This window comes from Notamacropus eugenii, chromosome 6, assembly GCF_028372415.1.
Source record: "Notamacropus eugenii isolate mMacEug1 chromosome 6, mMacEug1.pri_v2, whole genome shotgun sequence".
Taxonomy (NCBI): domain Eukaryota; kingdom Metazoa; phylum Chordata; class Mammalia; order Diprotodontia; family Macropodidae; genus Notamacropus; species Notamacropus eugenii.
In genome coordinates, this window is record NC_092877.1 from 290,062,761 (window position 1) to 290,074,786 (window position 12,026).

Consider the following 12,026-nt stretch of genomic DNA (forward strand, 5'->3'; position numbering starts at 1 on the left):
TGATAGGCATGGAGGCTATTAAAATTCTATTCTTTCTTACCTTTATAATTTCTTTTTACCTGATATGTTGATTTCCATCTTCCCTGTAAATAATCAATAGTCTCAGGGCACAGAAACAGATGATTCTGACAGTTTCCTGTTCATGAAGTTATTGTAAATTTCAACTTTTGTGATATTTGGTGTCAATTTTCACCACGAAGAAAATATTCATAATATATAGTCATACCATGACTTTTGAGTTGTTGACCGTGTTTTTACCATATTTCTATCATTTCTTCCTTAAGCTGCACCATACTTTATAATGTTCCTTCTCCTTTCCTTCAATGGCCACCTTAATATTGGAGTCACTGAGTATATATGTTGACTTAGTTTGCAAAATTAAACTAAATCCTTCAATAACAATCTTTTTAGAATATGTTGTCATTATCCTTAAAGTGATATTTTTATTTCAACCAATCATGAATATTGAAAGGCAAGATGACTAAATGGACCATGAAAGGATGTTTTCAAGTCCTTTGAATGCATGACTGAATCAACTCTTTTAATCAACTAGAGGAAAATCTGTGAGTTCTTCCAATTATGTCCAATGGCTTTATTTATAGCAAAATATGTCAATACAGGTATAGGCGATGTCCTCCAGCTGTATACAAGCTCATTGCTCATTAGACAAATCTGTCATGCTTAAGAGTAATAATAGTTAAATCCATGCTTATCAATAGTCAAAGAACTCAGTGATTCTTAGCACTTGTACCCCCATTTCTCACATGCCATGGCTATTACTATCAAAGCAGGAGAATCACTGATGGGCCAACCTCCTGCTAATAAGCTTTTCTAAACTTGACTAGACTGGCCCTTGGAAAATGGACACCAATGAACAAATATTTGCTTCCTATATAGTTTGGCAAGACCTATCATTGCTTGGGTTTTACTGGTATAATCCTTGAAAACATAGGGAGACCCCCACACAAAGGCATTGGAAATTTGCTATGGGGCAGAACTCTTTAGTAGGGGTGAACAAATATAAGATATTATTTAAAATGAGCTTGTAGAAATTGTGGTGGCATGCAGTAATTAACTTGTATACCACACCTGGCACATACTAGGCACTCAAATATTGTTAAATTGAATGCCTTAAACAAAATTAGTTTCACTGAGGAAATAAGATTAGATTGCCTTACACTATCTTTGATTAGACAGAATTGGGACGAAAGTTGGGTCTATGAAGAAGGAAACAAAGGGACAAAGGGAATCTAAGTTGGAAGACAGGCCAAGGAGTACCACCTGGGGATCTGTAGGCAGCACCAGGATACTGGGTGTCTTAGGGAGAAGAAGAAAAGGGACAGGTATATTATATAAAGAGATATATAGATATGCAAGAGACAGGGATGGAGTCATGAAAGGCAAACCAAGTAGGGCAAGTCATAAACTCATCGAGTGTCAATTTCCTCATCTATAAAACAGGAATAATAGCACCTACTTCACAAGAGTACTGTGAGGGTTAAATGAGAAAATATATGTAAAATTACTTTGCAAATCTAGAAGTAGCTGAGGTTTCCTCACTGGGGAACTGCCTACATTAATAAAATCATAAGTCCAGGTAAAAAAAGAAAAAAACAAATGAAATGTGATGAAAATTCAAAATGGGAAAAGGTCATTACAGATTAAAGAGGGAGGAAGGGAACATCAGGGAAGGTTTCCTGGAGGAAGTGACATTTGAGCTGAGCTTGAAATGATGGATAGGAATTCAATCAACTGAAAAGGGGTGAAGGTCTTGCAGGAATAGAGAACAAAATGATTAAAGGTATGGGATGAGAAAGCATAAGGCACCTACAGAACTCTGACTACTCTAGGATAATTAGAGTATGAAATATGAGGAATGGAATGTTATGACATAAGGCTAGAACATAAATGTGGAATCATAATATGATGATCCTTAAATGCTGGGTAAAGGAGTTTGAATTTAACTCTCTAAGCCATAAGGAACCATGGAAGGGTTTTGAGCAGAGGAAATGAAGAGATTTGTGCCTAAGGGTGCATGTCAACCCAAAAAGGTAGTTTGGGAGCTTACAAGCAAGACAAATTAAAAGCAAGGAGGCAAATTGAACTTCATAGGTATCACTAAGACTCAGGGAGAGGGGAGAGAATATAAAAGTGATGTTGAGCTTAAAGTCCACTGTCCACCATAATCAAAGATGGAATAGAACCCAAGTCTTCTGACACTAAATCTATGATTCTCTCCTTTAATTCTACCATTCATTTACAATATAAATTTACTTAATTCCAAATCATGAAGTATGTATTAAGGGACTACTATACCAAGGCACTGACCTAGACACTGGCAATATTAAGACAAAAATGGAAGAGAAGACTCTTTCTTAATCACATGAAAAGTTTCCTTTAATATATTGTTGATTTCCTGTTGGGCTTTGTTGTTGTTCAATGATTTCAGTTCTGCCCAACACTTCATGATTCCATTATGGTTATCCCGGCAAATATACTGGAATGGCTTGCTGTTTCCTTCTCCAGCTCTTTTTACAGATGAAGAAACTGAGGCAAACAAGGTTAGGTGATTTGCCCAGATTTATACAGATAGACATGTCTGAGTCCAGATTTGACCTCAGGAAGATGAATCTTCTTGACCCCAGGCCCAGCACTCTATCCATTGTGCCACTTAGCTGCCCTTTCATAATATGCCCTCCATTGTTCCTACATCTGTTCAGTAAATTCCAGGGGCTCTTGATTAAACATCAAATACAAACTCCTGCTATTTGCCATTTTAAACCCTTTGAAACTTAACTCTAACTCCCCTTCCAGGCTTTTTATATATCCCTTCATTTGGATAACATTGCATCTACAATTCGTCAAACTGGACTTCTTGCTTTTCCTTACAAATATTTCCCATTTCCATGATTTTGTGTAAATAACTTTTCAAGAGTGAAATGTTCTGCCTTCTGCCTCTGCCTATTAGAACCCCTCATTTCTTTCAAAGTTCAGCTCAAGCGCCACCTCTTTTATCAAGTCCTTAATGATTCCCCTAAGATGCTAGTGCATCCCTCATAAAATTATCTCACATCTATTTTGTTTATATTGTTAGGTGTTTATGTTGTTTCCCTTAAAAGAATGTAGGATCTTTAGCATCATAGATCATTTGGGTTATATATTTATATCCCTTGTACCTAGGACAGCACTTAGCATAGAGTAGATACTCAATGAACTCTTGCTGATTAATTGTGTTAAGAAAAGGTAAGATTTTGCAATGTTTCAAGCCCTGGTTCTTTTAAAGTCAATGATGAAAAGACTCAGTTTGAATATTTAATAGTCAGTGAATATTTGTTTGAAAAACATTCAGCCACAACAAAATAGAACTTATAAAAACAAACTTTCATTTAGAAGCTTACTCTGTCTCCTCTCTAACTCAAAACCATCAACATCAATTGGCAACTGAATTCTGCACTTTTGAAAGCTCTATAAACAAACACAGATGTCAAACCAGAAACAAATTGATAGGGTACACAAAATTATCTCAGTTGCCTTACAAGGTGACACTGAATATATTAAACAAAAGTTGGAAAGAAAATTTAATTTATGAAACTCACAAGAATATTGGTTTGATGTTATAAGGGCTAGTTCATATACGATGAATTTTCCCTCTAGGAGAGAACACCAACAGAAAGCAATATCCAGATATTTTAACACTCGAGTACGACACAATAAAATACATCAGAAATTATCTAATCAATGATGGAAAAATGTCAAAATAGAAGCTCAGATTTATATTCCTTTTGGGGAAAGCTTATAATTGATTAGTCTGCCTAGGTCTCCTATTGTGAGAGACAAAGAAAAAACCAGCCCTGGATGTTTAAATTATATGGCTTTAAGTAAAATATTACAGGAGAGAGTCACTGAGTTACTGCTTTGTGCTTACATCTCCCCACATACATTCTCCCTTTTTTCCTCCCAGCAACCTCCTCCTTTACCCTAAAGGATTCTCTCCTTTTCTGCACCACACCCTTACCCTTCCAGACACTAAAGGCTTAGCTTGGGTAAGTTATGCCTAAAAGAGAAAAGCTTTTCTTTAATGTTTCTTACATTGCCAAATGAACAAAGGAAAGCTGCCATAAAAACAGGGAAGCTATTGTTATAGGAAAGGTCATCAGAGGAAGAGTCTGAAAATGTGTTGGAGTTTGGTCTCAGGCTTTTACCAGCCTTTGATTTATTCTTGGGCAAGACACAATCTGAGACTCAGTTTCCTGATGATATGAATAGGACATAATAATATCAGTCCTGCTTCACTTGCAAAGTTATCATAAGCATCAAACAAGGTAATGTATAAGTAAACGTGTTTCGATAGGCAGCATAGTAGAGTGGATAGCATGCTGTATTTTGAGATAGAAAACCCTAGGTTCTAATGCTTCCTCTGATCAGTAATCCAAAAATCTCAGAAATACCTTGTCTCTAGCTCATAGATCATGATTCTCAATTGAAATTTATAGATAGATAGATAGGCAGACAAACAGACAGATAGATAGGTAGATAGGTAGGTAGATAGAGATAGACATATGCACATGCATATATATATATGTATATATACATATATATATATGTATGTATGTATAATTTTGATATCAATTATTTATCATCTTCCCAGTTCTGTACAAACAGAAGGCACTACTTAGTATTAAGAGCTCTCTAATTCGGGTGCAAATGTTGCTTATATTTCTGTAGACTGTAGCTTTCTGAGCCTCACCAGATTATCTTCCTTAATTGTTTTGGCCTAGAATATTCATCACTTTGTGGCCAGCCTTGGACAATGAGCCCCTTTGGATATTTAGCCAGACTGGTCCTAGACAATAGATACATAGTCCATTCCCAAGCCCATCTGTTTGCGTTGCTCTGGTGCCATGGGCAGAGACTTTAGCCACTGCAGTCAGCTCTGGAGCACAAAACATCAAAGGAGACTTTTAGAGGAAGCTATTATGATTCCAGTGTTGATCATCTTATACATGGTGTGACGACAAACCCATAATTTAACTTTGGCTAAAACCAGGTTTGGGTTCTTTGTGTCTGGTGGGTTGGTTAGGGTAGATTTTTGTTTGTTTGGGTTCAGCCTTGCAATCCGTTGAATGCTGAGAATTCCCAGTATATATAGAAACTCCTTTCAAGAAGGGTAATCCGATATTACCTTATAGATTATAGTCTTAGAGAATTACGTAAGAGAAAATGATTTGCTGAGGCTCACACAATTAGCGTCAGAGGCAAACATGGATTAGGCCTTCCTCATTCCTCAAAGCAGTCTAACAGCTGGCTGCCTCAGTTCACCTAAGTGATAAAATTTTTCTGGTTGTTTAGTTGCTTGAGTCTTGCCTGACTCATCATAACCCCATTTAGGATTTTCTTGGCAAAGATAACAGAATGGTTTTCCATTTGTTTCTTCAACTCATATTACAGATGAGGAAAGTGAGACAAACAGGGTTAAATGACTTGCCCAGAGTCTCACAACTAGTAAGTGTCTGAGACCTGATTTGAACTCAGGTAGATGAGTCTTCTTGATTCCAAGTTGGGCATTCTCTCCACTGTGCCACCTAGATGCCCCATTTTAAAGCTAAATAAATGCAAAGAAAGCACTGGAATGTCTGAACTGAAAAGAAAAGATCAAGGTAAAAAAGAAAAAACAAAAGAGAAGAGGATGGAAAGGAAGAGGAAAGGAGGGGAGGGAGAAAAGGGTAAAGAAAAGAGAATAATTATAAATATGATTATTATTGTTATAATAATTATTTTCATAGCTAACATTTATATAGCACTTAAAGGTTTCCAAAGTCTTGTAAATATATTATGCCATCTGATCAAAAAAAGAAACAGGTTCAGATATATTGTGTTTCACACAAGATAAGTAAAAATTACATTTATACAAAATTAATACTGGATGACTTGAGATATGGGAAGGTACTCACAACAGAAAGAATCAGGAAAGGTCCCTTGAAAGAAGTGACTCTTGAACTGAGCCTTGAAGTGATTAGGGGCTCAAAGAGGAGGAGGAGGAGGAGGGGGAGAGCATTCCAGTCTCAAGGGAAAGCCTGACCAAAGCAAAAAAGCAAAAGATGGGATGTCCTGTGCAGGAACAGTAAATTGGATGTTTTGGATGAAGGAGAGAGTGCTGAGGGGAAGTCACCAAGTCATGGTAAATCTAACAGGAAAGAAAGACTGAAGCTAGATTTCGAAGCCTTCGTTCAGTATTTGGGGTTGCAATAGAATGACAACAAGTGTCTCTTGACGAAAAAAAACTTTGTTCCATTATGATTGAAAGTGCTTGGCACTTTTGGATAGTCTATTGTTGCGGTGGGAGGCTTTCGTTCCCTGCTGACATAATACATGGGCCTACAAAAATGAGGTGCATGGGAACTGGTCCTGGAGACAAAGGGCATCTTAGTGAAGCAGATTTAGAAGTTGTGACTTCCCCAAGGTCACAAAAGTGATTTAGAGGTGGAACTGGGAAGAATGAGTATTCAGGAACTGATAATCAGAGCATTTAATTACCTTACTTGACTTCTATAAGAATTTTTTCCTCTTTTAATCAGTTTAAATAAGTACAACTAAAAGCATCTCTCAGTGTGGCTGAAAGATTACCAGTTTTATAATCAGAAGAACTGGGTTTAAGGCCCATTTTTACCATTTAATATCTATAAGATGGTGGGGAAGTCATTTAACTTATTGAAACATCATAAGGATTATATAATAATTCTTCTAGGTTCATTCCCCAATTTTGCACGAATAATTGGAGATCAGGTTTCCAGAAATTGCTGCTACCTTATGTTAGGAATATTCCAGTGTTTGGCTATCTTCTTTAATGAACCCCCATAAGTATGCTTCCCATAAACAATCAGCCCATAAACTCAATCTGTTCTCAGTAAGGCATTTATTCAAACTACATAGTAAGAACACACTAGGTACTTTCCCCTTCAAAAAATTGAGGTGCTCTCTTCCACAAATATAAAGTCCCAAATTGGGGCAGGGATATAAACTTACAGTAGAATGATAGTGAAGTATGTATGTAGGGAATGCATGTGGCCAAAGCAAATTACAATTCTGCAACTAAATAGCCTCAATGTCTTTTCTCTCCAGAAATGGTCCCTATGAAATTTTCTGTGGAGTGGAGCACTGTTCCATCATATATCTAGGCTTACTGAACCCAGGGATTCTGCTGCTTTTAGCAGGGCACAGTGTCTCTGTTGAACTCAGTAAGTCACTTTTAGGCTAAGACAGAAAGGTCACTCAGCTGACTCATCACTGATCATGGCTACTACTGGGTTGAGAATTGTTCAACTCCTAGGCTGATGTCCCTGTTAGCTGGGTCAATCTGCTGAAATGCCTGGGATCAGTCTTTGACAGACAACACCTCCAGCATCAGGCTTGACTGGGAGCTCTTGTGTTCTTTCCACTAGGGTTTCCAAGTGTTCTTGTCAGCTGGAATGCTGCCATGCTCTTTGACAAAGACTTGAGACCCTTAGTCTGGGATTAGCAGAAGCCTCTCCTCTCAGGACCTCAGCTCTAAGATGTGTCACCTCTCAGAAGAATGTAGAAAAGGTCTAGCTTCTCCTGATCAACAATTCTTTCAGGTTCAGAATGTTCCAGAGTCTTCAAGGAGAGACTTCACCTTTTCTTATGGTTACCAGACAATTTTATTTCCCAGATTACTATTTGGGTCTTATAAAATGAGTGGGTAGGCAGGATTAAAGACCTCTCCACCATATGTCATATTTTCTCTAGCTTTACCTTTGTCTGACATCACTTTTGCTGAAGAACCAGGAATACTCTGTAAAGTAAATGTAAAGTAAAGATAATGCCACTTGCACCATTTTACAGGGTTGTTGTGGGAAAACAAAGTATTATATAGTCATGGGCTATTAGAATGTCACTTTTATGTAGCACTTCTAAAGTTTACAAAGTACATTACCTGTGAGGTAATGCATAACTGTGATTATGTCCCTATAGAAGAATTGACTTTCCTCAAATCGGTTGCACTGCCCTCATCCCAAGCCACCCTCAATCTGAACTTCCCCATATAACTTCAAAGTTTTGATAGTCTTTCGGTTATCATCCTCCCCTTTATTTTCACGTATAACTCTTCTTCCTCTTATCCACCTTTGCTAAGTAAGATGCTGGTTTCCTGCTATTTTCCCTGCTTTCTTTCTCCCTTCCCCTGAGTCTGAAATAATCTAACCTCTATTTCTTTACTCCTTTCTCCCTCACTAACAAATTATGGTGTGAGGAAAAGAAAGCATAGATGAATCATAGAGTCTTAGTGCTAGAAGAGACCTTGAGAGATCATCTAGTCTGTCTTTCTACTTCAGGCAAGGGTATACCTAAATCATCTCAATAAATGAGGCTTTATCTTGTCTCATAAGACCTCCAGAGAAAAGAATTCTGCAGCCTACCTGGATAACTCATTTCACATCAAACGATTCTTCTCGCCAGGAAATAATTATGCTCATATGTAGCCTAAATCCATCATACCTCAACCTAAGATTGTGTCCTCTTATTTAGTCCTCAGTAGATATCCATATTGTGTTTTGTATTAATGAATAATAATCCATAAGTTTTATTTGAAGATTGAAGCTGTTGATGAAAAAAATCCCAAGCCAGAGGTTTGTTTGCCCCTTGTAGTCAGATTTGAAGTTAGGAGAAAATACAGCACCTAAATTTATCAAGTGACCATGATCTACAACCTCGGATGGAGAATCTTTGCAGCTCCAACCCAGCAGGGTCTTTGGGAACTCAATTAAACAAATACCATACTCCTCCTCCCTGGCTTCCATTTATCTTGTCACTGCCCTGACTGACTGCACCACAAGCAGAGAGGCAGGAGACATTTTTTAAGGAACCTGTACCTCTTTCTGTCACTTTCGTGACCTGGGTTGCCAGCTCAGACTATTAACGTTCCCTTGAGGAGGCTAGAGGAGATTGAATGCTGCCCCCCTCCCACCGGAGAATACAAAGTGGACTAGCTCAGAGAGATGCCACTTGGCATATTAGATTAATCTATGCCAGGCCAAGAAGAGATTCTAAAAAATCAGGAAATAACAGGCAAATCAGACTTGTGAGATACTTCAAGTAGTCTTGTCTATCTCATTTAGACTATAACCCTTTCCAAAAAGTAACATATCTCCCTTTATCTCCCAATCTTTCATACTTAGCATCACATATACTTTTGGCCTCGATAAATTATAATAATAACAATAATTCCAAGACATATAGGTTTATTGAGGACATTTTCACCCTGTGGAATAGGGGAAAGGATATCTTGAATAAATGGATTGTTATTTTAAGCTGAATTCATGAAACTATTAAGTTTTCTGCCTCATAGTCTGCAGAATAGCATTTCAGAGATAAACTATCTTGATGTTTTCATTTCAAAGACAGGTAATAAGTAGAATACAACAATTTTCCTGAAACCGCAGACAGGAATAATCTACTTTATGTAACCCGTCACCATTCCAAGGCTCTTAAAAGAGGTTTACTTTATAGTCAGCTTGAGCATCTGTAGGATTTGCAGAGATGGCACTGGCTATATGAGAGAGATAGATTGCTTGATTAATAAATTTCATGAGAAGAGGGTGAAGCAAAGAGGACAAGTCAAAACACATCAGTGGAGTGAAAGAAGAAAATGGGTGAGGACAGACAGTGTTGATCCCTGTCATAGGAGAAGGAAAGGAAAAGGAAAGACAAATTCTCCTTTTCCTGTGCAACATATTCCAAAATGTTGTTTTTGATACTGGGTGGGGGGGAAGGTGATTCAGGAATTCTGACACATCCTCTGCTATGTGGAATATATTCCTCCTCCTTCTCATCTCTTATTTAAAAAGTAACAAATGTCCTCCAAGATGTATAGCATTGATCTCGTCTGCCTCCAGTTTATAAGACACACATTTCTTGTCATACCCAGCAACAGGAAGTCTCCCTGGTACTGAGTGTACACAGTGTGAAAGGATAAGAAGAAAGTGTTTCTATCACTCTCGTATGAATAAGGAAATTGAAGATTAAACAGAGCATGCTTGTGGTCGGGAATTTGTGGTTAATTTAATCAGACACCCTCGTGATTCAATACATTAATGAGAAAAATGCAAGTTCCCCTGATATCTGAACATTTAAAAAAATGAAAGCATTCCAGGCATTAATAAATGAAGAAGAAATGCCCCCCATAAGGGAGGAAATGCTATTTAGAATAGGAAATGCCCAAATGCTAAAGCTATTTAAGAGAAGCTTACACTTCATGTGAACCACATAACACCTAACAAAACTAAAGAATGTTCCTGCAAAGATCTAAGGGTGAGAATGATCCAGATTTGTCTTTTTTTTTTTTTTAATTCAACTCTGCATCCCAAAAAGGAAATTAGTCCGTTCCTATCACTAGGTTTATAAACAGTAAAGGAGGTTTTAAATCCAGAGCTACTCTGTGTGAGAGAAAAAGGATAGGACAGACGTAGGAGCAGTAAATTACCTGAGCTTGCTGATTTACAGGTCCTGTAGTATATGGTTTGAATATAAAAATTAAGGAAGGAAGCTACAGAAACCTAAGTTAGTAGGTAGTCAGAGCTATGTCTTTCTTAGACACTTTGTCTCTGGTGAAAAAACCTCTAATGGCTGCCTTCCATTGTTTTGGTTTTTTTTCGCCACCTCCAGCCTCTATGCCGACCCTCTACTCACCAAACTGATTCACATTTGACCTCTCACCTGCCTTCAAATATATGAAAGAAGTGAAATCAGAGATTTGGAGCTGAAAGGGATCTTAGAAGCCAGCTATTCATACTCCCTTATTTTATAGCTGAGCAAACTGAAGACCAGGAAGTCCTTAGCAACTTGGTCTAAGGTCACATATGTAGGAAGAGGTGGGACTAGAATTTGAGCTCTGGTCCTGTAACTCCAAATTTACCACCCTTGGTTTAGCACTCTTTTCCATACATTTGTGATTGTTAGCTACAAAAGAAAGATGTAGCATGTCCCTACATGATAACTATTTTCAAATATTTAAAGGAAAGTCTTGTCTTATGGGTCAGAACTTGAAATGATTTGTGTAAGTTACAGAATGATAGATTAAGGCTTGAGGTAAGGTAAAGTTTTCAATATAATGTATGCTTCTGGCATGATTATGTCTTTTCTATTTTGTATCTTCAGTGTCTAAAACACAGTAGGTGCTTAATAAAAACACATTGAATAGAATTGACTTGAATTGGAGTTTTCTGAAAGTAAAATGAGATGTTTCTCTAAGCAGTAGATTTTCATCTCACTACAGGTAATCTCACAATGTCACAAAGTTGAGATTTCAGCTAGGATTCTTGTAAAGGTATCAGTTAGAGGACATTGCCTCTGAAATGCGATCTAAATTTTAGATTCTATGAATTAAAGGACCACGGGTCAAATGCCTTGGACTTAGGAATGCTGGGTTCCAGCCAAAACTCCGAGATATGCTTTGCCAGAAGTGGTTTTTATTGCTTTGTTTCCACTGAACCAGCTTTCCCTTCTCTGTCCCCACAAAGAGCCTCATGAAGAATATCCTCAAAAACCAAGCTAACACATGAAAACATTCAGGAATCGAGAAAGAAGCTGATTTAGATTTCAGACCACTTAGAAGGTCAAACCTCAGATCCTCCATTGCCAAGCCTTACAGGTATCCCCTTGCATTGTCTCTGTGTGTGTCACAACAAAAGGCAGGTCGGCAAGGCTTTGATTTTCTTAAGACAAGACAGAGTAGCTAGAACTACCTTAAATTGCTGTCAGTTAAAAGAGACCATACTTAAAATGGAATTGCCTCAAATCATCAGTTAAAATACAAGCTGTACAGTACTTAAAATGTCCCCCTATTTCTTCAGACATAAAATACATTAGGGACTTGTCCTTTACAAAATGGTGTTTCTGTGAGACATCTGTAAAGCTCTTTTTGAGTCATTGACCTACCCTCTGTTTGCCAGGAGGCATACTAAGTCTACGAGAGCTTTTGCTAGATCAGATTAAAATAAGAGATAACTGAAGAG